Genomic DNA, 25,813 nt, shown 5'->3' with positions numbered 1-25,813 from the left:
TTGCTGGGTTCTCATTAGCTCTGTGAATCACAAACGGTGATCTGTGAGCAGATTTCATCGCGACGACGTGCAATCTCTGTGCTCGTTATTCTTATTTTCTGAACCCGGCTCTGACCCCTGCCACAAATTAGCCTGCAATCAGGAGGAGTAGAGGAGTACGGAGGCAGAGATGCGGGGACGATGAAGCTTTCAGCTGCACCAGATTAACGTCTCTGCGCTCCGCAGCTACTCTGCTATTTATCAGGACTTAAGTCAGCCAATGACAGCGCGCCGCCTCATCACAGAGCTATTAGAGAGCAAGGAGATTAGCTGTGATGTGCTGAGAGGTCTCTGTTAATGTGACAGCTCACTATCAGAGCATCTAACATTCTGCATGTTTCTGCAGAGGCTCAAAGGAGATGTTGACCATCCATAACCTGACAGCCAATCAGAGCTGCCTGTTTCACACAACACCTTCAAAAATAACGAGACCAGCAGGCAAACCTTAACAAGAGAACGTCTCAACCTTCAGGCAAACATGAAGGGCGGGAACCGAATCCAGAAATCTCCTGCGAAATCTGAACGTGACCTCACCCGTGCGCGACGCTGATGAAACTTCTCACCTTTCGTTCTGACTGATATCAGTGCAGCCACTCAATTGTCATGAGAGCGGCGCCCGTTTCCACGCAGCTCATAGCACCGTCTCTCTGTAACTTAAACATCTGTCTCATATCTGAAAGATTAATTTAAAAGCATCTTTATAACCATTCTGGAATACGACAGCCTGCTGAGGTGGAGGTGCGGGTAACTCATCGACCCACCTGCTCAGGTGAGGAAGGGGCGATCAAAACTAGAATGAATCAGACTAATAAATCATTAATGAAACACATAAAGGTTGTGTATGACAGAATCCTTCCCTTCAGCCCCCAGTCGGTCACAGTTGCCCCTCCCTCATCTTGGATCTTAGAGGGTTCTTCCTGTTCAGAAGGAGTTCTAACTTGCTGCTGTCACCAGCTGCTGCTCGCAGGCATGCTCTGATGGTTGGGTTTCCTCTCTGCAGTGCAGACTCCACAGGATGAAGCAGCTCAGTGTGACTGCCAGAGAATAATTGCTTACAAATTCCAAATTAAAAGTTAATCAAATCATATATTATATTACATGCTGTATCACAGATGATAAGGAACCAGCATTACATTTAGTTTAATTCTGTAATTTTATCAGCGTTACTATGGATTTATTGCCAGATGTTGCCGTTTTTCCTGATCAGTGAGCCTTTTCTCACTGATCGATTAGATGAAGCTGCGGGAGAGTCAGGGATGCCCACGGGACGTCTTCATGAGCGGACAGGTATTTATATCGCGCTGCCTGTTTATTCACTTATGAAAATGAATTTCATCAGACTGGATTTCAGATCAACATCATGGTTATAAATTAGATGCACGGCACAGTTTTTGTCACTTTTTCCAAAGCCCAGCTGTGACAGAACCACCAATATAACTTCCAACCACCAGCCCAGGAGTGCACATGATTGATCATAATTACACTATTTTAACTGTAGTAAATAATAATGTCCAAAAGTGTAGTCAACTAGCAGTTTACCACAAATTAATCATGGTTATCATATTGATTGTGTATTTAAACTGCAGTGCAGTAAAAAGCTAGACCGAGAAAGTACTCAGAGGAGACAAAACCTGACCTCAGAGGCACAAACAGGCCATGCTGTTTAGTCACTGGGTTTTTTGTTTTGTTTTGTGTATGCAGGCGAGCAGAGAGGGACCTTTACAGGTGTGTGCAAAGAGGCCCATTGTTCCCAAGTCTGTTAAAGCTTTCAGCATTCTCGCAGCAGCAGGCAGCTGCGTTTAGAGCAGAAGCTGTAAAAGCCTCAAACAGCCCTCAGACACCGGGATGTGCTGCAGAGATCAGCTGTTAGAGCCGGGAGGTCCGGTGCTGGTTTCAGAAGCCAGAGACGAAACGGGAGGCAGGAAGGAAGGGAAGCCGAGGAGCAATAAGAGGAGAGTTTCATTAAAGGGGCTGAACAAGCGGCAGTAAAAAAACGACCCGATGGGACTCATCTGTCTCTAGTAAAGTGAACGAGTAATGAGAGCAGAGCCTCGGCTCAGTTAGCGTGATAAATAGTTCAGGTGTAGCGTCGTTAAATGAACCGACAGAGGCGGGCGGGTCACATGATACCTGCATGTTAAAGCTGAAAAAGCCGCAGCGAGAAAGCAGATGAGCAGGGTCGGTCATCGTGGAGCAGACTGGTTTTCATGGAGACCATGATGTCAAGTGCATCCGTGGCCGTGTGAAAGTTTTAGAGACCAGCGCTCAGGCCAGAGACTCTGAAGCTGCTGCAGCGCCATACATCACACACATCAGGACGCCTGCTGCAGCATCGCAGGCCTCTCACAGAGACGTCTGACAGGAGTTTGATGCAATGCACACACCGTCCCGGTATTTACTGCCCAGGGACCGACCAAGTCCCAGAGAAGGAAACCCAAGGAATGAGCCGATCAGGTGGTCTAGGCTAAGTTAGATATCACAGCAAACATAGACTCCTAACATTTCTACACATTATATAAAGAATTGTTACATTATTCTCAGTTTTTAAACACTGGTTTCTTTTGAATCTTTCCAGGTGCTTCTGTGGACAAACAGCTGAACGGTCAGTCTGAGGTCAAAAGGGAACTGATTCAAAATCAAACCTTCAGCTATCGTTGGAGCTTCATTCTGCTTTTCCTTTAAAATGACCATCACCATCAGATGAGCGGGTTACAATCAGGTTCAAGGTGTTTGCTCCTTTTAAGGTTTAAGGGATAAACAAGACTATGCCATGGGGATCACAGTGTTTCAGCTGTTATATGAAAAACACTGTCCTATTTTTTATAAGCACATCTACAGTTTTTCAAAGGGCAGCTCAAGCAAATTCAGTCTGAACCCAGGTAGTGCTCTGACTCTGGAAACATAAGATGTTGAACATCTGAGCTGGGACAGATGAAAGGAGCTGCACAGTCCTGGCTCACATCCAGCCTCCCGTCTGCAGACGCACTTTAGCTTCAGTGGAAACAGACGACAGGCTCGTCCTGTATTAAAGCAGAAATGTTAAAAATGTTCTGTGTAGATTTCATGATGTAGATGACTGATTTATAATAAGTTGCATAATTTCATGACTAAATATATATATAGTTTGTGTTGAAATGTCTTTATTTGAAATGTACATGTGTAAAGTGTAAGAGCTAGTGTCTCGTGAGAATACCAGACAGACACTAAGTATCGACTGACAGAAGATCTGGTGTCAGTTAGTCTGGTTTATTATACCTGCTGAGTTAACTCTGTGGTTCCGGTCATTTCTGTAAGAGATCGGAGACTCAGAGAGGAAACCAAAGAAGAAGTCAGAACAGTGCAGCAGGACCCACAGACCTGCGTCTGCAGCTGTAAGAGTGTGAGAGTCCAGCACCTCACTCGACCCACCTGGACTGAACCTAACCGACAGCAGCAGACTTTATTCACCTGTTAATAAAATAGAAACGCATCAGCACCGTTTTATTTTTAAGGCTGAAATATAAAAACCTCACAGAAGTGCAGGTTATTCGTTTGAATGCCTGGACCTGACCCAGCCTTCACTTCTGCTGCATTAAACACGTTTGAAGCGCAGCTTCAATATCCTCCCTGTCAGCGACTTGTTGTTTCATGGCCGTTATCTCAATCGAGCAAAGGGAGACTTATTAAATTTCAAATTCCTCCCAAATGTCTCACATGCACAGCCCCATTGGTTCTTTGAACCTCGGCTTGCCGACGTTGCCGACTACAACTGCAGATTATTTTTCAGACAACAGCCTAGAGCTTCAGGGGGCCAAGGATGCAGAGGCCCCCAGGGCAGCACACTATCAGCACCTGTATAAGCTCGGCTATTCACAACAGCAGCATCAACACGTTCACACACCCCTGCACAGCTCTGTACTCACTCACTGAATCTCATCAGATCCACAATAACAGTGAGCATTTGGAAACACACCTCACACGCATAGTGTTATACTCTCGGCCACCTGGGGATTCAGTGTTGAGCCCTCTGCTTCCCCTGATGGGCCGACTGTTCCACTGGGAAATACAGTCATCCAACCGCTACCTCACATGTGGAAGCAATGACATAAGCAGTGAAAATGGCCCATTTTTCCCCGAAATGTCAGTGAGAAAACCCAGGAACAAGAAAATTACATAATTCAACCAGAGTGTGTGAGTTAGCTTCAGTTTTACTAACATGAAAAGATGAAATAACTTCAGGTGAAGGTGACCACAGACTCGCCTGAAGTAGGTGATGTTTGCAGTTCAATATTTACATCGTTTACACCTTTAAAACGTTTAAATGTTCACTCACGTCCACCTCGAGTCTGCAGGGATGAACAAACCAGCATGACTGAAGTTTTATTTATGTCCTTATGTAAGAAATCTCAAACTGTCAGATGATTTCCTGATCTAACGAAAGTCTCACTGACAGGTATAACTACAGGTGAGCACCCAGACAGGTAAAACCAGCAGCGGAACATAGAGCAGCAAGTGATTCTCATGCTAACAACATTTCTGTGATATTACTTTTAAATCTTCATCTCCCTCATTGTTTGCAGGGGCTTGCTGTAGCAGCTCGCCTCACAAAGACAAGTTTTGTGCACGTGTGGCAACCCCACATCACCTCATCAGCTGACATTAAATACATTAACATGAGTTAAGGATCGGTGATGATGAGGAAGCAGCTCAGAGTTGGTGTGAAAGAGTGCTACAGTGGGACTCAATCACTACACACACAAAGTCAGAGTCATAAAAACACAAGGAGAAACTAAAATAAAGTCTTTATGTCTTTGTGTTGTGATAACATCTAAGTGTCTGATAGAAGCGATCGGGAAACTTGGAGCTCTTTTTGTTCCGTAACAGAACAAAGACGAAGTGAGAGCTGCTGAGAGTGCAGCATCAGCTGCTCTGCACTCATTAAACTGTCAGAACAGCGACATATACAAACTGCTGGAGGAGAAAATCACAGTGAGATGTCTGTCGCTTTCTGCTCTTAGCAAATAAACCTTTTCCCCCTGTTCCCTCAGAGCACGCTCCATACTGCACTGCAAACGACACAGCACACATAAAAACTGCTTTAGCCTGATACGTGCAGATGGAAACATGCTTCAGTCGCAGTCTTTGAAGGCCTGCCCCTCTCCCCACGATGATGCACTGTTCCCAGGAAATAAACAGAAGCACACTGTATTGTTTGAGCCACAGGAAACGTGATCATTTCCACTAAACTGTGGACAGTCTGGAGGCTTAAGAGTTGCTGACACGCAGGTGTTTCCAACAAATACCCAGAGCCCAGGGAATGGTTTTCTTTCAGTGTTTCCACAAAATAAACTGGACCGTGCTACTGTGTTAGGATGTGGATTTAGTGTGAAATTAAATGTTTCATATACAAAAGTGCACATGTTGTTTTAGGTCTTTCCAGTAAATACACAGAGCCAATCATCTTCAACTGTCATCATCAGGGTATCAGTTAACAGGGGGTAGTTCTTGGTGAGTAAGCTTTTTCCAATAAATATACTGGATCTTGTGAAGATTCGACAGCCTGAAACCAGGAGACGAATCTGCTGCAGAGATGAAAAGAGTGGAACTGACTGGTGTACTGCTGGCAACCAAACTGCAACAATCCGAGACAGAGAGGCTAATTAGCTGTCACGTTCGAGGGAAAGTTCATGAGCGCTGACAAAAAGAAATCTGAGAGATCTTTAATTTTAGCCCTTTGTAAAAACAGAAAGTATTGCTCTGAAAAAATAGAAAACCACATTTACCAGAGCACAGGTAAAGAAACACCCACAGCAGGGACACACGTACACTCCATCCAGAAGAGAGTGAGGGTGGGTACATCAGCATAAGGTGGAATAAAACAAACAAACCTTTAGTGAGAGAGAACAGCAAACCCCATAACCTACAGGAAGTTATGCTAATGAGTGAAAATGATCCATCGCTCTGTGAGTCCTGGATCTTACTGCTTTGTTACGGCCCGGGCCTAAATGAACCGGGGGTAACCACCAGGGGCTCGTCCGGGATTCGGACCACTGTTACTATGGAGGATGTGGGGTCAGCTGAATTTCCACATAAGTGGTGCAAATTTCCAACACATCCGTGTCTATTAGACTGTGGTTTCTGACGGGAGTCCAGACTGTGAAACAGGATTCATGTCTGAGAGAGGGCTGAGGCCAGGAGCAGCACTGTGAGAGCAGAAGAGGTATGAGCTCAGGTGAACAGGTGAGTGAAACATGGTTCTGCTCATCTCTGGGTGGTTGAGAGCCAGAGCTGATTCAGGGTCTGAAAACCATGAATGTGACAGTCTGACATGAGCAATAAGCTGCGAGCTGTGGAGGAGGCTCAGCAGGAAGGCGAACAGATTCGAATGTTTCAGCTTCACTGTGGGGTTTTTATGGAGAGCAGATGGAAACAAAGAGACTCCTGAAGGGAGCTCCATTAACATGTGTCTGTAGAGTTTGGCTCGAATTCTGCTTTCACTTCATTAAAGCGCCTCCCAATGACTCATGGTATGAATTGGTGCTGTATAAATAAAGCTGAACTGAACAGGATTTTTCAGGATTACTTCTGCAAATACCAACAGAAAATACCAAAATCTGAGAGGTTGCTGATTGACGAGGAAAAACTCTCAACATGCCTCTTTTTACATCTGCAGTTTCATTATTGTCTTTATATGGCTGATATTATGCTGCTTCATGTGTGCTCTCTCTGTCAATCTCTTTCAAATAAACTGAACATGTACGGTCTTCACACGGTCCAACATCTCCATCATTCACAGCTTCCTCTCAAACCAGCAGTCGTCTCTCTGCGATTAGAGCAGATCTCCACAGCAATGACCCCTGACCCAGCCTTCAGCTGATCCTACAGGATCTGACATGTTATATTGACTAATTATGTAATACGTGCATGTTATATTGATCAGTTTTTACCTGCATATGAATTTTTGGAGGGAAATAAATAAGAGCTGGATGCCCAGGTCATGCTGAAATTACCATTCTGCAGGGTTCAACTAGTTATGCTCAGATTTGATTAATTTGAAAAGGAAAAGAGTTGAGAGAAAAAAAATGGAACATGAAAACTGTTGAAAATTAATGAAGTGACAACAAAGCAGCATGTAAAATCAAAAAGTCATTAACAGGGTTACAGAAGGAGGGACAGGACGCTGGGAACAGCAGAAACAAAGCGCTCTGTCAAAATCTCCACGTCAAACTGACAGCAATCCATTTATTAAAACATCATTCAAGATAAACCTCTAATAATTCATAAAAACATGGAGCTGTGTGCAACAACCTTTAATCTGGACACACTTACAGTGGGGCAAAAAAGTATTTAGTCAGCCACCGATTGTGCAAGTTCCCCCACTTAAATTGATGACAGAGGTCAGTAATTTGCACCAGAGGCACACTTCAACTGTGAGAGACAGAATGTGAAAAAAAAATAAATAAATAAAATCCATGAATCCACATGGTAGGATTTGTAAAGAATTTATTCGTAAATCAGGGTGGAAAATAAGTATTTGGTCAATAACAAAAATACAACTCAATACTTTGTAACATAACCTTTGTTGGCAATAACAGAGGTCAAACGTTTACTATAGGTCTTTACCAGGTTTGCACACACAGTAGCTGGTATTTTGGCCCATTCCTCCATGCAGATCTTCTCGAGAGCAGTGATGTTTTGGGGCTGTCGCCGAGCAACACGGACTTTCAACTCCCGCCACAGATTTTCTATGGGGTTGAGGTCTGGAGACTGGCTAGGCCACTCCAGGACTTTCAAATGCTTCTTACGGAGCCACTCCTTTGTTGCCCGGGCGGTGTGTTTTGGATCATTGTCATGTTGGAAGACCCAGCCTCGTTTCATCTTCAAAGTTCTCACTGATGGAAGGAGGTTTTGGCTCAAAATCTCACGATACATGGCCCCATTCATTCTGTCCTTAACACGGATCAGTCGTCCTGTCCCCTTGGCAGAAAAACAGCCCCATAGCATGATGTTTCCACCCCCATGCTTCACAGTAGGTATGGTGTTCTTGGGATGCAACTCAGTATTCTTCTTCCTCCAAACACGACGAGTTGAGTTTATACCAAAAAGTTCTACTTTGGTTTCATCTGACCACATGACATTCTCCCAATCCTCTGCTGTATCATCCATGTGCTCTCTGGCAAACTTCAGACGGGCCTGGACATGCACTGGCTTCAGCAGCGGAACACGTCTGGCACTGCGGGATTTGATTCCCTGCCGTTGTAGTGTGTTACTGATGGTGACCTTTGTTACTTTGGTCCCAGCTCTCTGCAGGTCATTCACCAGGTCCCCCCGTGTGGTTCTGGGATCTTTGCTCACCGTTCTCATGATCATTTTGACCCCACGGGATGAGATCTTGCGTGGAGCCCCAGATCGAGGGAGATTATCAGTGGTCTTGTATGCCTTCCATTTTCTGATGATTGCTCCCACAGTTTATTTTTTCACACCAAGCTGCTTGCCTATTGTAGATTCACTCTTCCCAGTCTGGTGCAGGTCTACAATACTTTTCCTGGTGTCCTTCGAAAGCTTTTTGGTCTTGGCCATGGCGGAGTTTGGAGTCTGACTGTTTGAGGCTGTGGACAGGTGTCTTTTATACAGATGATGAGTTCAAACAGGTGCCATTCATACAGGTAACGAGTGGGGGACAGAAAAGCTTCTTACAGAAGACGTTACAGGTCTGTGAGAGCCAGAGATTTTCCTTGTTTGAGGTGACCAAATACTTATTTTCCACCCTGATTTACGAATAAATTCTTTACAAATCCTACCATGTGAATTCATGGATTTTTTTTCACATTCTGTCTCTCACAGTTGAAGTGTACCTCTGGTGCAAATTACTGACCTCTGTCATCATTTTAAGTGGGGGAACTTGCACAATCGGTGGCTGACTAAATACTTTTTTGCCCCACTGTAACTGTGGGGTGGCTGTGGCACAAGAGGTCAAGCAGGCCATCTACTGATCAGAAGGTTGGTAGTTTGATCCTTGGATGCTTTAGTCTGTGTACCTCAGTATCCTTGAGCAAGACCCTGAGTTTGTCCCAATGTGTCCACAGGGCTGTGAATGGTACATAGGAATGTTTGTATGAATGAGATGTGTTGTATAAAGCACTCTTATGCATAAAAACCCTTGACTGTAGAAGCAGCATGGTGTAATACTGTCAGCAGCAGTCAGAGAGTGGCATCTGTAAGCTCCAACCCACAAAAGTCCAAATAAATCCTCTGTCACGGGTACACAGGCAGTGCCTCAGAGGTACTGCAGTTAAATTCCTACAGGTACACTAAAATACTTTGTTTTGTGAAAGTGCATGTCAGGCAGTTGTTTGTCTCCATGCCTGAACAGATAAAAACAGATAAAAGCACAGAGCTGTGTGTCTGATAAACTGTCCTCAGATCCGCCTCTGACAGCAGAAACCTGCTATAAAGCTTTTTCTGCTGTGCCGACAGATTGCCATGTCTCGAGGCTCCTCCAGCCACAGAAATGAGAGATCCAGGCAGGAAACAGATCTGCAGCTTTCTAATCACACTCTCCGTCTTCTTCTTCATGTTCTACATACTTTATTGCATTTGCTTCCTAATTTGGGCCGAGGAAGTGGAGGCTGATTGCATTGCAGGGTAATCACAGTGAGCCTGAGGGATGCTGCTGTCGCCGTGGAAACCCCCTCATCTTCCCCCTCCTGCGAGGAGGTTTTCTACCCGTTTGACTTCATTTAGTTCGGTTTGCTCATCAGCGTGTGACTCCCTGCAGTCAGAGTGCAATAAAATCTGCAGAAGCATCACAGAAGCACCCCATTTGTACGAGTGAGAGCAGCCTCGCTGTCACAGGCTGCCGTCTAACCCTTTAGCAAAATCTTTTTTATCTCATTTCAGCCTCTCAAATGAGCTTTAGTGGGTTTCACAGTCTGTGTGCCTTCAAACACCTTTTATCTTTTGATGTTTGGTTAGGTTTCAGAATCAAATCTGCTCCATTAAAAAAGGCAAAATGCTGGAAAACTTCAAGGCTCAACTCCAGCGTTAACCCTCTCACACAGGCCGCAGCAGCATCTTGCCTGAGAAGATCCTTCTGGTCAGCATGCTGCTGTGCTGTTAGCAGGTGTTAGCTGTTAGCTTTATAATACTGAAAAATCAGGGGTTGGGCTAAAACAGAGGCCTCCACACAGGAAGAGCCAGCATCCGAGGAGTGAACAGAGGAAAGTCACGATGCAGCAATGACAGCATCACAACGTGAGGGGTACCGAGTTAAAGTGACTAAAGCCACTATAAGAGCAGGAAAGGACGCTAGTGGTTGATAAGTGGGCAGTAAATACATCAAAAGCTTCCCTGGAACGACCAATCATCAGCTACGAAGTGATATACAACGAGCCAATGGCGAACTTCAGCCTAAGTGAGACTTTTACAAGTCCAGTATTCTCAGAATTAAACTAAGGTCCTCAGCATGGCAGAGGAAAGGCTTTAAAATCAGAACTGATTTGGCTGTAGACGATCTGAGGATGACGAGCTACTATTAGAGCAGCTGTCTCTGAGTGGACATGTACCTGAAGCGCTTCCTGTTGGGTTTTTGGCTGTTCTTGTCAAGTGATTGCCGGTAAATTTCCCGCTGATGTAGATTTACTCACAACCCGTTCTCACTCCCAAAGCGTAACATTTTATGCTAGGTGACAAATCGTCACCATATTACGTTTTCGGCTACCCACCACGTTCCTAAATGACGACCTCGGAAAAAGAGGAAATATGAGAACCGTCTGGACTGAACCTACACATGTTCGCTCTTTTTCTTCAAATCGCTTAGAAACACGCTATTTAACATCATTAAAGTCCTGGTTAAGGTCAGGAATAAGGTTATGGTCAGGGCTAGGGATAAGGTTAGGTTTAGGGCTGGAATACAGGGCTGGAACGTCTACTACCGCGGGAGCGTCATTGCACTGGATTCCAGCCATAACCCGCCGCGTACCATAAGAACGCCGAAGGTCTCCTTTCGCGTTCCTCAGGAACGCCGCGGGACGTGACAAAACGTCGACATGTTACGCCTCGGGAGTGAGAACGCTCTGTTACTCACTAAGCGGCCACGAGGAGCCTTGGGGGTACCAAGTGATGTGATAAACTGCGAGCATGGACTGAAGATCTCAGTCTGATTGTGAGGTGAAGAGTTCCTCTGTTCCCGCTCAGAAATGAAGGCTGTATTTAACAGCTGAAGGAGGCGCACTGCAGACGCTGCTGTAAGTGTTAAAGCCTTGGATGTGTGAGCGTTATCGGTGCGCCACCGGCCAAGTGTTCTTTAAACTAATCCGAGGACATTTTTCCTGTTTGTTTGGTTTTTATCTCAATCTGCTGCAGCTCACTGACCCACTTCATTTATCTCTCCTCTTCATCTCACTGTGCTCTCTGTGGAGGCAGATTCAGCTTCTACACCCATACACACACACACATAAATACACACACACACAGGCACACACACACATAAATACACACACACACAGGCACACACACACATACACAGATAAATACACACACACAGACACACACACAGACACACACACACAGACACACACACACAGGCACACACACACACACACAGACACACTCCCCTCTGAATCTGAAAACACAAACAGCAGAAAGTGAGGAAGTCTGGCGCTTGTCATCTTTACATTATTTATACTGAGCAGGACTTAAACTTAAACAACTTAAACATAACCTCGACATAACCTAACTGAACTTTCCTCCAAACTCAGTCTTCAACGTGTAGGTGTATACTAATCCTCTGAAGCCTGATCCATGAAATAATTCTAATTTTAAAAACTGGAGTGTTTATAAATTTATACATTTGAATGCTCGAGTACTATTTACTATATGTACTATATGCCCTGGGGCGCCTCTGTCAGTGCGCCCCAGGGCAGCTGTGGCTACAATGTAGCTTGCCATCGCCAGTGTGTGAATGTGTGTGTGAATGGGTGAATGTCTGAATGTAGTGTGAGGCGCTTTGGGGTCCTTAGGGACTAGAAAAGCGCTATACAAATGCAGACCATTTATTTTTGTTACATTTTTTTAATGTTAGTTCTTCAGGGGATAAAATCGCACTGATGATGTTGAGATCTCAAAACCTCATGCATCAAATATGATACTCTTGGGTTACACTTAGGGCTAGGCGATATGGCCAAAAATCCATATCACGATATAATTTGAAGCACGTGAGGTAACGATATATATCACGATATATTCTTTTCTTCTGTATAATGTATTTTCCACACTATAAAGCACACTTAAAATCCTTTAATTTTCTCAAAAATCGAGAGTGTGCCTTATGTATGAATTCTGGTTGTGCTTACTGACCTTGATGGATTGTCAGAGCATTAGGGCTGCCGTAGTGAGGAGCTTCATGGAGTAATCTGAGTCCAAAACTCTGTCCGCTTCAGGTCCCAAATCAAACGAACACTGAGAGTTAAAAACGGTCTAAATTCTTTCATCTTTAATAAAATCATCAGCGTTGCTGCTTTAGCAGGTGTAACAATTAAGTTTAACATCCAGGCATCCATGAAAACAGAATTTATTAAATTTAATGGAAGTTAGAAGTTAGAAGTTAACAGGAAGTTAGCTCGCTAGTTTACACCTAAACATTTCATACCATGTTCTGATGGAGAGATTTTTGAAACTAATTAAAACGTACAGCTCTGCTACCACTTCCAACATAAATGAAGACAGAAAACTAAACTGCAGTGGCATTTGTAGGGTTACTGAAGTTGGGTTAGCTGATATATAATGTTGTGCTACGTGATTGCTAGCAACACTGCTATGTTAGCATAACATTGGCACAGTGAAGCTGGAGGATGAACGCCAACTTTTTTCCACTCGATAAAAGTTAACGTGAGGGATTCTGGTGGTCAGGGACAAATGCAATCACATAGCAGGATGCTATACATGGGCCAAACTTCAGTCAGGAGAACAACTGAGATCATTCATCCACAATACGAGGTTAGTTTTAATATATACTTCTTCCCACTCCCTTTCAACATGTAAATTAATCAGAACGTTTTTTTTATATGTAATTTGTATAGTATTTTTTTTCTCTCTTATTTTCTTTTCTAAATGTACTTGTATATTGTTCACATGTTGAAATAAATTACCAATCAATCAATCAATCAATCAATACTGCAACAACATGGGAACAGAACAGCTGCGAGAGAATTCAACATTAATGAATCAATGTTACGGAAGTGGAGGAAGCGCAGTTTTTGGCTTTCCCCATATTTCAAAAGTGCTTCATCTCTTTGCTATGACTGTCGCCTGGCATAATTTGCAGATGATAATGGTTGTAGCCGCTGCCATGCTTTCGACCAAAACAGGCGCAGCTTGATGACATCATCAACATGCGCTATCGCGATAGAGCGGTATAGTCAAACTCTCTATCGTTGGCCAAATTTATATCGTTTCTATCGTATATCGTTTCTATCGTATATCGTTTATATCGCCCACCCCTAGTTACAGTGTTAATTTAGAACAATCCTACTTAATTTAAGCCTTGGTTAATTTAGGTTAAGTACATCTTAAGTCAAACACATAAACACTTAATTTAAGTCAGACTAACTTCATTTGTGTCCTGTAAAGTTACTAAACTGTAATACGGCTTTAACCTGAGCTCTGCTTAAGTCAAATTTAGGTTATCTTAAAACCTACTATATAAATCAATCAAGAAACTATGTCCTACTTGATATAAAGTTAAACATATTCCTAAACATAGATCAGGGGTCCGTTTTTCGAACCTCGCTTACTACATCCAAGATCAAATGACACATCCAAGATCAAATCATTGCGCTAACTTTGAGCTCGCTATTCCGGTTCTCTGAACACACCTGTTGTTGACGATTAGTATAGCTGGATGAAGTAATGTGAGATCACTGGCTGGCTTAAAAGGGGCTACGCATCGAAAGTAGAAACATTGATCGGCAACCCTTTGATTGGTCGGCGAAAATGTCGAAGGAGCGCGCTCAGTATTTTTCGGCAGCAGAGCAAGAACTCTTGAGTGAGGGATTCCAGGAGTTTCAGAGTTTAATTAAAACGCAAGGGAACACTGCAAAGGCTGCAAAAGCAAGGAGAGAGGGCTGGCAGAAAGTTGCTGACAAATTAAACTCGTAAGTAATTTAATAATAATAATAATAATGGATTGGATTTATATAGCGCTTTTCAAGGCACCCAAAGCGCTTTACAATGCCACTATTCATTCACTCTCGCATTCACACACTGGTGGAGGCAAGCTACGGTTGTAGCCACAGCTGCCCTGCGGCAGACTGACAGAAGCCAGGCTGCCATATCGCGCCATCGGCCCCTCTGGCCAACACCAGTAGGCGGTAGGGTAAATTTATTATATTATATTACATTATATCCTCTTTCACATTAGAGCCACAACAGGACCCACTAGAACATGGGAACAAGTAAAAGTGGAATACAAGAATATTCTACAGAATGGTAATATTTATCTCTTATATTGCTTTTAGTCTCTTGAAAAGAGACCCTGAAATAATCTGTTTGTTTGTTTATAACAGCAACCAGGAAAAGGGCAGAGCAAAAGAAGACAGGTGGTGGTCCTGCACCCCCTCGTCAACAAGTTGGTTAAGTAAATAATACCCTCACGGGAAAATCGATCTCTCTCTATGAGCACACTGTCGCGCTGAGCAAAAGGATCCTGACTATCCCGCAATATACGCTGGATTCTGAAAACTCTCCTTATCAATCTTGCACCTTCCGCAATGGGTGGCTCGCGTATACGGACAGGACATGGCTGCGACAGACTTCCCAAATCCACCTTCGCTTTTATAGCCGTGGTCTCTCATCTTGATTACACGAAGTAATTTACAATTACTACTCTGAAATATGAATTACATCTGAAATAATCAAATACATGAAATAGAATGATTAATAGTACATTTCCCTTTTTTTTAGGAAATGACCTGTATGTATCTGTATGAAATCAATGAAAGGATCAAGTACTGCATTATCTTTAGTTACATTGATAATATTTATTTATGGAATAACAGTGGTAAAATATCGCTGTTGCTTTCGTATAAATGAAGCGGACATACCTGAGTAGCCGCGATCTAATCTTGTTTACATAAAGTAAGCCTGCTCCCGAGCAGGTTTACGCTTACGGATCTGTTGCTATGACAGCAAGTCCCGGATGAGCTTCGGAGAACCGAACGATCCAAGATCACGCAAAATCGTCAACAATCAAATCCAGCTAACTTAGCGAGGTACGAAGAACGGACCCCTGCTTAACATAAACTTATCCTAGCTTAATATAATATTAACCTAACACAACTCAGCCCTGAATCTTCCCAGAGATACCTACCTTAATACCTACCTATCATTATCTAAATTAAGTGAACCTGAATGTAGTCAGACTTAATCTAAACATAGTCTACCTTAGCCTTACTTATCCTATCCCACACAGTTTCAGTCTTCAGTTAATGACTGAAATGTTTATAAAGAGAAAAGCCGATGAACTTAATCTAACACTACTACTGATGGGATGAGGGTCCAGTCCACCTGTACAGGCACAGGATTCATATTAACCAAAGCTCAGAAGCTCTTGTTGCTCTCTTGTTGCTCCTGCACTCGTACTGAAACACTCCTCTTTGTGTCTCCTCCGAAAGCAGCAAAGAAGGAAAACAAAGGGGAGCCACCGAGCACGCTCCCTGCGCTCCGGAGCTGCGGCGGTGAGCAAACATTTGAGCTGTGACAGCAGATGAAACAGGTTGTTGGTGTGTGTGGAGCTGAACACTGTTTGTTTAGCTGCTGTCAGACGGCAGAGACACACACCCGTAGGCTGACACTCATTTAGCGCGCCAGTCTACGCTCTGAGGAGCTCGAACACATAAAAAACATCCGACGCTCAGTCTCTCATCACTCCAGTAATATTTCCCTCAGTCTGAGTGGGGTTAAAAACACTTTCTAACAAACACTTCACAGAAAACTCTGTACATGGTCCCCGGGCCTGGGGCTATTTAGGGTTTCCGTCCCTGATTCTGGTTCTGCTCGAGTTCCAGGTTCCTGTTTGAGTTTTGATCCATGTTACTTATGAACATTTGTATTATTTATAATTGATTTCATGTGTTTCTGGTAATATCAGATCCTTCTGTTCAGGCTGTTCTTTCAGTTTTGTTTTTTTTGTAGCTCAAAATAAATGAAACGTTATTTTAGATAGACAAATGATTCTCCTGGTTAAAATTTGAGTAATCCTGAGCAGAGATGGGCAGTATCTGATTACTTTTTTCAAGTAACGAGTAAAGTAAGAGATTACTATTGCAAAAACGGTAATTAGATTACCGTTACTTTCCCGTAGGAACGCTGCGTTACTGCGTTACTAAAACCGTGATTCTTTGCGAGAATGTCTCATGACAGTGACGTAAGCGAGTGCGCCGTTAGTGACAACAGCTGTGTGCAGATCAACAATGGATCACATATCGATTGTGGGAGAGAGTATGAGCGTGCAGCGTTTAAAGCATGGAAGTACTGACCTTACTTTAAGTTTGATTCCATAAAAAGTGACAAAAACATTAGCGTCCATCGTGCGTGGGAAGAAAACTTCTTTTTACAGCGAAAAACACCCCTAAACTTCCAAGCAAGCACCGAGTGCGCAACCACGTAATGGGAAACTCACAGAGAAAGTCGCGGATTCTTTAACTGACCGCGGCACACCTGCACCAGGGTAAACCTCCGCCTGCACCACTCCTGCTTTACAGGTGAAAATAGAGCAAAAGGACCGCTAGTCTTTGACTTAATTTTTTTTCTGCTGTGTTTTACTTGCATCTGTTTGAAAGAGTGAGTGTAAACACAAAAAATATTTTATTTTATGTGCTGGAATGTGTAGAAAATAGGTTTAAATGTCAGAGAATGTTGCATATAATTAAATTTTTTGCTTGATGCATAAAGTTAAAAGATTTAAACTGATAAAACAAGTTAAAAAAAAGATACTTTTCCATTTGATTACATTTTGTATGATGGATTATGTAGAAAAAGTAGAATTGGGCTGAAAGATCTATCGCTTTATCACCTCTTCAGGTTGTAAATTGTGTTTTTAAAAAGTAACTAAGTAATTAATTACTTTTGAAAATAAGTAATCAGTAAAGTAACGGGATTACTTTTTGGGGAAGTAATCAGTAATTAGTTACTGATTACTTTTTTCAAGTAACTTGACCAACACTGATCCTGAGTTTATCTTGTAATCTGTGGTAATCCTGAGTTCTGGATCCGCTCAGGTGTCACGGTTTAAGTTTGGACAGGTGTTTGGTTTGTGTTGCGTTTGTTGTTTCTTCATGTTTTTCAGTTTAATCATCATCTTCTGGTTCTTTGTTTCCCTTCACAGGTTCATTTTACTTCCACCTTATGTGCCTCCTGATTGTGTGTGTGTGTGTGTGTGTGTCCTGTTCTCCATTAATGGGTTGTGTTATTCCTGCCCTTGGACTCCATCAGTACATTAAAGGTTCTCCTTTCATCAGTGTGTCCTGCACTCTGCTGCCTGTCGCAGCAGACCTGTTATACAAAATATATGAAGTACACCTGAATTACTATTATTACTACTATATTATATTACTAATATTTTTCATATCTAATTTGTAATGTTGTTTTGTTTTCCATCCTCTATGTATTGCTTTGGTCTCTCTGTAACAGCTGGACATATCTCATGTTCGAGTGAGTGTGCCTTAAATTTACCTGTAAAGATTTGTACTCCGTAACATCAGGACGCCTCTGATCATCCAAAATTCACACACAGAGTAAGAGTGGGCCAAAACCAACACTGCTCTGGTCTCTGTAATATTTCCTCTTCATAACAACTCATCAGAGACGAGACTGAAGAACAACAGACACACACACACAGCAGTTTATTATATAGCCTGAGTCCTCTGTTGGGCCTCTGTGTTTTCATGTTTTATTTCTACATATAAAATGCTGTAAACACTGAAGTAACTTTGCTCCCAGACAGAAACTCTTACTGACAGAAAAATGTGACTTCACATAGAGAGTGACCTTTTTTATTACAAAAGCTCCCGAGAAGACAAGAACCTCTCAAAGATCCTCCTGTGGGCCCTTCACAGACGCCCTTCTTTCACCTGCTCAGCACTAATTACCAGCTGAGTCTGTGTGACGTCCCCACACGCACTCTGGATACACACTGATAGCCTGGCTGTGGGTATCCATCCAGTCACAAAAAGCGCATTTGGTTAAAACCGACTTTGAGGTCTTGTGACGTTAGAACGTGAACATCTGTCTGCACTCACGCTCATGACATCAGAGTGTGAGCTTTTCTTTGCATGTCCATAAGAGAAACTGGAACACTGACCCAGAGTCACTGTCGACCGATGATGTGTAATCTATTTCAGCTGGGAGGAAAACCTCTGAGCGCTCTGAGGCGTGGATTTGATCTGTGTCTACTATTTCTGCATTTCTGCGTCTTTTGTTGTGTTTTTCATGCAGCTGTGAGGCGAGCCGAGCTCCTCTCAAAGAGCACTACAGTAAAAGTTTATCTCTCATTATCTCAGCAGACGTTTGTATCGACTGCTGCGTGACGTGAAGAACATGAAACACATGTTGCAGCATCACAGCAGACATAATTGATTTTAAAAATGAGCCGCTGGCTGGAATTCTTCTCCACTCTGAACACAACAAGAAGTTTTTGTGTGTTTTTGAAAGTTTCTGTAAAAGCACCTGCAAACTTGCTCCACACAATGATTTATTCATGCGCTCAAACTCTTTGTGCTCAGTCAGTTAAAGTTTGGATCCCCTCAGCGAAAAACTCCAGAAGTTTCTCACAGAACTGAAACCAGGAGGTCCGACTGAGGCAAGAGAGAGAGAGGGTGGGGAGCTTAGCACATGAGGGGTCGGGGTATATTCTTCTACACTGAGCTGATCTTCAGCAGCTGCCTGTTGAAAAATGTAATCCACGTTTAGCTGAACTCGTTTAGGCTTCATCAGTGTTTCTGAGCAAAGCCAGGAGGCCCGTCAGGAGCGCCCGTTCCCAGCCACTGCACCACAAACCTCCCTGTGATTGCAGTCATTAGCAGGTGGCTGCCGTCACTGAGTGGTAGTGAAGCGTGATCAAGTACAACATGAACCAGAGACCGCTGCTTCCAAAGTCAGAAGCTGTGCCCTGGCTGCAGTGATACGGCAGAGGTTTTACACTGAAGGCGAACACTTGCAGTGTCAGCATCTTCATGCAACATACAGGCAACCAAAGCAATTTAAGTGCAGCTTTGGGCAAACGGTTGCCCCTAATTGCCTGCAACCTTCAGCAACCGCTCTCCAACCACACATTTCCCTGTGGCGACCACGGGCCTCAGTCTGTTTAGATCAGTCGCACAGACTGAGATGTCGCAGAGCAACGGATATCATTTTCACCTTTCTAATTAAAGACATTGACCAGCAGGCGCTAAACCTTTTTTACCTGACATGAAGCAGCGTTAGCTTCAGTCACATTCTCCCAGCATGAAGTCAGATTAAAGGAGTGCTTATTGTGACAGTAAGTGCACACAGACACAGACCCACTCAGTCCAAGCTCTCAGACAACACTCACAGACCCACAAACATCTGTGACTCAGTGTGGCGGTGAAATGCTGGAACAGCTCATTCTGCTTTTATAAAGCCGGTTTCTTTGTGTGGACCAGCAGCCCCACACGATAGAAGCTCAATGAGTAAACAGAAAAACCCTGAATATTGCTGCATCCCTGAGAAAGGATCAATAATTCAGTGGAAGCTGATCATGCTGACAGAAAGCGTGAAGGTGCTGTTGTGTTTTCCAGCCTTTCAGTGAACGCATCAATAAAACTGGAAGAAATATTTTTCTGTTAGACGATCATATGAGCAATTCTCTCGTCTTTACCTGCAGGACAAAACCAATCAGCGCCGATCGAGCTCTGATCGAAGGAGGAAAGTGATAGTGGGTGATGCCCACCCGGGTCCCACCATGGCTTCATTAATCTCACAAACACACCGATCAGTCCGCAGAGGTAATCGATAGATTGGCCTCACAGTCAGAGCCTTGTCTTCATCACACTCAGGTTTTATTTATGACATATTTTTAAAGGAAGTCATCAGAGAGGCTGTAGAATACACAGCCGTGAACCTAGACCTCCGTTTGGTGGACGGTTTGCTCTTGTGTTGAACATCTGTTGTAGCTCCTTTAAAAAACCTGCGAGTGCTTTTGTTTTTCTTGTGTTTTCTGTGGGATTAATCATGTCTTAGTTTCTGTTATGACTTTTTCAAAATGATCTTCTATTTTACATTCTCGGGATTAAAAACAAGGTTGTAAACAGATGTTAATTGACCTAATTTATAGCAATTTTACCCCTGACGATGATTAAAATTATATTTTGTCTAAAATTTTAATCATTTCTACCCTTGTTAGAAAATATTTTATTATATGTAGTAATATTTGATCATAGCTGCTAACAGTTCCATTCTGATAATATTAGGACTGTGTTCTGTTTTATGGTAATGACTTTCATACAAGTCCATCTTCATTCTCAGGGGGAAATAACGAATCAGATGTCAGCATTAGCTCACCAGCTTTAAAACTAAAGAGTGAATCAAGACATTTCCAGCCCCTCAAACTGCATTTAGACCAATTTATAGACATCATTAATGATCACTGTTACATAACATTCAATTGCTCATGGTTTAGATGAGATGGTTATTATAAAGCATTTTCTCTTGTTTTCTGAATGACACATGCAGTGATGAGGACCCGGAGCCCACAGAGAGCCTCTGTCTGTCTTCTGGGAAAAGGAGACTGTGTGCTGGTTAAAGAACGATTACTGGCTGTGTATTTATGGCATCCTGAGTATTCTGGTTTTCTAAAATAAAAGATAAGTAAAAAATTATTTTTGAACCCCTTGATCATTAGTTTAAATTCTGGGAAATGGGTTATTCATTTGGATTTACTCTCAGATTTTTTGAGGAGGGCTTTTTTCCTGTGCTTGGCTTGATTTTTGCACCGTGTTCACAATCTATGCTGTTTTGTGGTGAAGGTCACGGTTTGAGTGCCTTCAGTTCTGATCTGTTTTCTACTTGTATGACTGAACTCTCTGTGTTTCTTTGACCTTCTGCAATAAGAAACTAACTCTGAAATATTAGATTTCATTACATATTTGTGTTCGAGTGGATGTGAGCAGCGCTCACACAGCTCCTCTGTCTGAGTGTTTTTAAATGAACGTGATAAATGAAAAGTATTGAGGACTGAATCCAGCTGTGACCTTCGTCGTGTTTCATTATTCTGGACTTCATTCGGTGCATATTAAACCCTCACAGCAGGTTTATGTCACGGCTGCAGCTCTGCTTCCTTTAAACTGGATGTAATGATCTGATGAAGTCTCAGCATTCACAGCTCAGCGGACTCGTGTTTCTTCTGAGACTAAATGGAGAAAACATCTATTTAATTTCAGGCTAATGAGTAAGAACGAGCCTTGTCATGGTGTTATACAGACCTTCTTTAAATCGGGACCATCTGTGCACCACGGCGACGTCCTGCTGAGGGCGTGACATGAGGTCAGGCGGCCGGCAGGTTTACACTGTGAAAGCATTTTTTCAGTCTGAGTCAGTCAGATGAAGATGTGGAAGCAGAAACTAAAAGCTGATCAAGGAGTTGAGGAGCGTTTTTTAATCCTCTTTTTTCCTGCCTCTGTCTGTGCTTCAGCTCAACTGTGAAACCTTTGATCCTTCCTCCTCCTCCATCTCCTCCTCTCAATCCTTTAAGTCCTGCTCCACCCAGACTCTGTTGACTGCTGCCGGAAAGCCCGCTAAGGTTATCGAACATTAAATCCGCCTCAGGGACAATTTGTTCTCACATTGATGAGGGTCAAAGGTCAGAGTTGGAGGTGCCGCAGAGGCAGGTATGAGCTAATCTCCAACATACAGACTTATAGTTTTGATTTTGTCATCAGTTGTCAGATACATTCAGTGATTTTCAGAATAAAAGCTGTCCCTGTCACGTAAACAAAAACACAGATAATCTGCCCAGCCCTGCTTCAGGCCACGTCATCAGACTCATCACAGACCAAAGAGTTCTGGTCCCTGAGCACCAGAAACACTGAGACAACATTAAACGCTTTGAAAGATTTCTAAAAGAAGCTCTAACCTACTGCTAAGTTTAGATAATAAAACACTTCAGACGGGTTTAAGCAATAAAAATATCCCGACAATAATAACTCTCACTGTGTTTCCTGTCTCCTCCTTGAAACTTCATACTGGACCCTGATTGGCAAGAAACAAGCTGTCACAGTTAAGGTGAACTCAGAAAAAGCTTCCACTGAAAGATAAAAGTGAAAACAGCAAACGACATGAACCCAAATTCATCCATATCTACTCTGAAAAGCACAAAACTTCCAGGGAAAGCTGACAAATCTCAGCTTCACCACTTCATCAAACATGCTTCAACCTGTGACCTTCAGCACGCACTCTAATGAAGGTTTACCTGTCAGTGCTGCATGTTTGCCTGTCAGTACTCAACACTGGAGTCACATGATTTTGCTCTATAGGAGGACTGAGAAGGGATTAGTATGGATGGATGGGTAAAGTGGGAAAGTGAATCCTGTTTCATGGGTGTTACAGGTTCTGCTCAGGTATGACTAAATATCGTGAGTGTGATGCATGCAGTATGGATGTAAGGTCAACAACACTGGGTGTGAAACTGATGACAACGCGAACCACATGCAGTTGAAGGTAGAGGTAAATGAAGAACATGACCAAACTGAGCCTCAGCGTGAGGTCAGTGATGAAAAGACAAACAGCACACTTATCAGAAGTGCTTGACTTGAAGGTAACTGTACTGCAGGTTCATCCAGAAAACTTCTTCAGTTCTAGAAGCTGGTGAAGATTCCCAGGTATCGACCCATAAGCGAGGCAGTTCCTGCAATCATGTGGGTGATTAGGCTCACATGACCTGAAGAAGCCTCTCTGATGAACAGTGACACACCTTCATGAACTTACAAAGTTCAGTTGCCTTCAGCTCAAGCACTTTAGCCCACAATGTCCTGTATGAGTAACAGTTTAACAGTTTTCTTGAAGTCATTATCCCCGAACCTCACTTTGTGTTTTAGGACTGTGACCAGCAGCTTTGTTTGGATTGATTTTCCTCTGAAAATGCTACATGTTCAGCATGTTATGACATGATGTGACGTGATGACGATACAGCTTTCAGGATAGGGCTATCACTTCTGACTGCTGTCATTTGTTTTAACCATTGTTAATATTTCATGCACAGTCTTCTTGTTTTTATTAAGTCTGTGTCACACAGTAAAGTAATTTCTGTCATTTCACGTCCCGTTTAATTTCCTCCATCCTTTTGTTTTTTAAATCCTACGAGCTGAGAATAAAGGAGCTCCTCCTTCTCCTAGTTTGTGGGATGTAAAAATATTGGAGGCGATGAAGTCGGGGTGCTCATCAAAACTCCGCTGACATCAGAGACTCATATAATAATTTGAGAGCAGGGTGAAAGCAGAAGCTTCGTTTCTTCTACTCTCTCTGTGTTCATGTGTGAATCTGCAGATAAATGAATGTTTTCATGCCGTCGACCTGATTTTTACTGCGGGAGCAGGGGAAATAAAGCAGGAACATAAAAACAGGAATCAGTTATTACAGGACCACAGGAAACAAACTCTGCGGCTCAGATTAGTTTTATCTTGGCTCTTTGTGGAGCAACAAACTCTCTTTTTCTTTGTTTCCCTGTTTTCTTTCTCAACAAGAACATTTAAAAACTGCAGTTTATGCCACTTGGCTTCATATCTTAACTACAGTAAATATGCATTTGCATATCAAAATCATAGTTAACATTATGTTTCATTTCTTGCTATCATTAATTATCCAAAATTGCATGCAACAATTTCAGTTTTGGTAAGTGATGAGCAGTCCAGAGTTAGTATAGAAGCTGTGATTTACGGGTAAATATTTTCAATCAGATAATTGACCCATTCAGTACAAACCTATCCAGTAAACCTGGATGTTTGTGAGTGGTGGGTCACTACATGTTCATGAAATCAGATTATCAGGGTGAAGGTTTAAGGTGAATTGTCCTCGGTGTTGGCAGCCCTCAGTGGCACATGACCTTGTGACAGCTTTGAAACCTGTCAGAGTATCTGTCTGTTGGGTCAGCGCTGCACAGCTGCACATCGCCCAGATGTTAAAATGATCTAAATATGGAACAAATTCCAATGAAAAGAGTTCGGTTCAATACACAAACCTGCACAATGTGAACACAAAGGCAGCTGGAAACAAACACACACATCACTGTTTGTTCTAAAGATTAGACAGACTCAGATCTGCCATCTGTCAGGTGTCCATGCAAGTGTTAATGACTCTGTGCAGGAGGTCGTGTGCGTAATATTCAGTGTTACTGTGTGTGAGAGAGAGTGCTGGCAGCACTGTCTTTGTGAAGACTCACTGCATATTCGGACAGACGACACTTGTAAAGTGAAGATCTGTCCTTAAAGAGATTTCTCAGAAAAAACGACACAAACATGGGGGTTGGAGTTCCTCAGGGCGCTGTTTTGGGTCCATGGTTTATTTTATTGAACACTGATGATGGTTTTTCAGTGTTTTAGTGAGTCTCTGTGCAGCTCAGCCAAGATTCTTCAAACATTAAAGACGAAGAGGAAAAGATGCACTTCATATGCTGCCAAAATTTAGACGCTAACTGAGCAGCGCTCAGGGTTGTCCTGTTTCTCTTTCCTCTCACTGGCTGTTTCTCACTACACGTACTTGTGTGTACTTGCGTTCTCGTGGACTTGTGATACGTCATCAGTTGTAAACCAAGTACTGTTCCAATTCAAAGTACGCATCAAGCCAAGTACGCTAAAATTCCCGGGGTTCCAGCCCTCCTGGGTTTTAAATGCACCTTAAAACACACATGCATCAACACTACAATGAGCGGGTGGAGGGAGGTTTGGAGTCTTCTCTCACCCCCATTCTCTGCGACCTGCTGGAGCAGGGGGGCTAGGACTAGGAGGAGTTGGCCGTCCGACTGCGGTCTGGAGTGTGGAGCCTTCCTGCTGCTGCGGAGTCGGGGCGGTCTGCCTCCCCCCACCGCAGGGAAAAGGGAAACACCACCTGGGTCTGGGTGCAGTTCCCCCCTCCAGGGGCGGGGGCACCTAGACCCGGTTTGTAGAGTACGCTTGGGGAGTGTGATCGTGTGTACAACCTCTCTTTATGTCTGTCTCCACGTTGGTTGAGTGTTGAGTAAGTGCATATGAGAGCATGAGGGTGGGAATGGATGTTTGTATCTGTGTGCGCCTGTATGTCTGTGTCTATATGTCAGGTTGGGTGTCAGGCGCCACCTCTCTGGGGACATCTCAGGCCCTCCAAGGTTTGGAGGCCTATCTCCCCCTACCACCACTTCCCCTGCCAGTGGCGGACCCCCTCAGACATCGGTGCGTTGGTGGTTCTTTGTGTCCGGGGATGGGCGTCCAGGTACACACCGGCTCACTCCTTGGCGGCCGCTTATCGGGGCCTGGAGCCTGGGGCTCGCTCGGGCCACTTCGGAGGTGGAGTGCCCCCGGCCTCTCGGCCTGGGGCTCGGTCACTCAGGCGCAGCTGGCTGCCGGCGGAGCTCACGGGCGCGTCACTGCAACTCCCCCTGGCTTCTGCTCCGCGGCAGCTGAGTGAACCCTCATCTGGGACTCTCCTCAGCTCTTTCCGGGACAGTGGCGCAGCTGCCCCTCTGTTGGTCTTCCTTGGTCTCTTGTGTTCTGGGGGCCTCTGGATGTCTGGAGTTTTGATCTCCTCCACACCT

The 25,813-nt window shown here is 43.6% G+C and overlaps 2 protein-coding genes and 1 long non-coding RNA gene across 3 annotated transcripts in view; 1 reads left to right on the top strand and 2 right to left on the bottom strand.

The window, feature by feature from the left end:
• Nucleotides 1-25,813, bottom strand: part of LOC146649564 (uncharacterized) — a 380,555-nt gene that overhangs the window by 102,511 nt on the left and 252,231 nt on the right. The gene's annotated exons all lie outside the window — the stretch shown is intronic.
• Nucleotides 1-25,813, bottom strand: part of LOC146649572 (A-type voltage-gated potassium channel KCND2-like) — a 105,129-nt gene that overhangs the window by 53,883 nt on the left and 25,433 nt on the right. The window lies entirely within an intron of this gene.
• LOC146649573 (uncharacterized) lies at nucleotides 16,667-20,865 on the top strand. The gene is made up of 3 exons (XR_014908362.1): nucleotides 16,667-16,778; nucleotides 19,919-20,039; nucleotides 20,767-20,865. It is a non-coding gene; the product is annotated as an uncharacterized LOC146649573 (long non-coding RNA).

Source organism: Rhamphochromis longiceps, linkage group LG17 (genome assembly GCF_057381845.1).
Source record: "Rhamphochromis longiceps isolate RC_006_pf linkage group LG17, R_longiceps_female_GT1.1, whole genome shotgun sequence".
In the NCBI taxonomy this organism is placed as follows: Eukaryota; Metazoa; Chordata; class Actinopteri; order Cichliformes; family Cichlidae; genus Rhamphochromis; species Rhamphochromis longiceps.
This window is presented reverse-complemented; position numbering and strand designations above follow the sequence as displayed.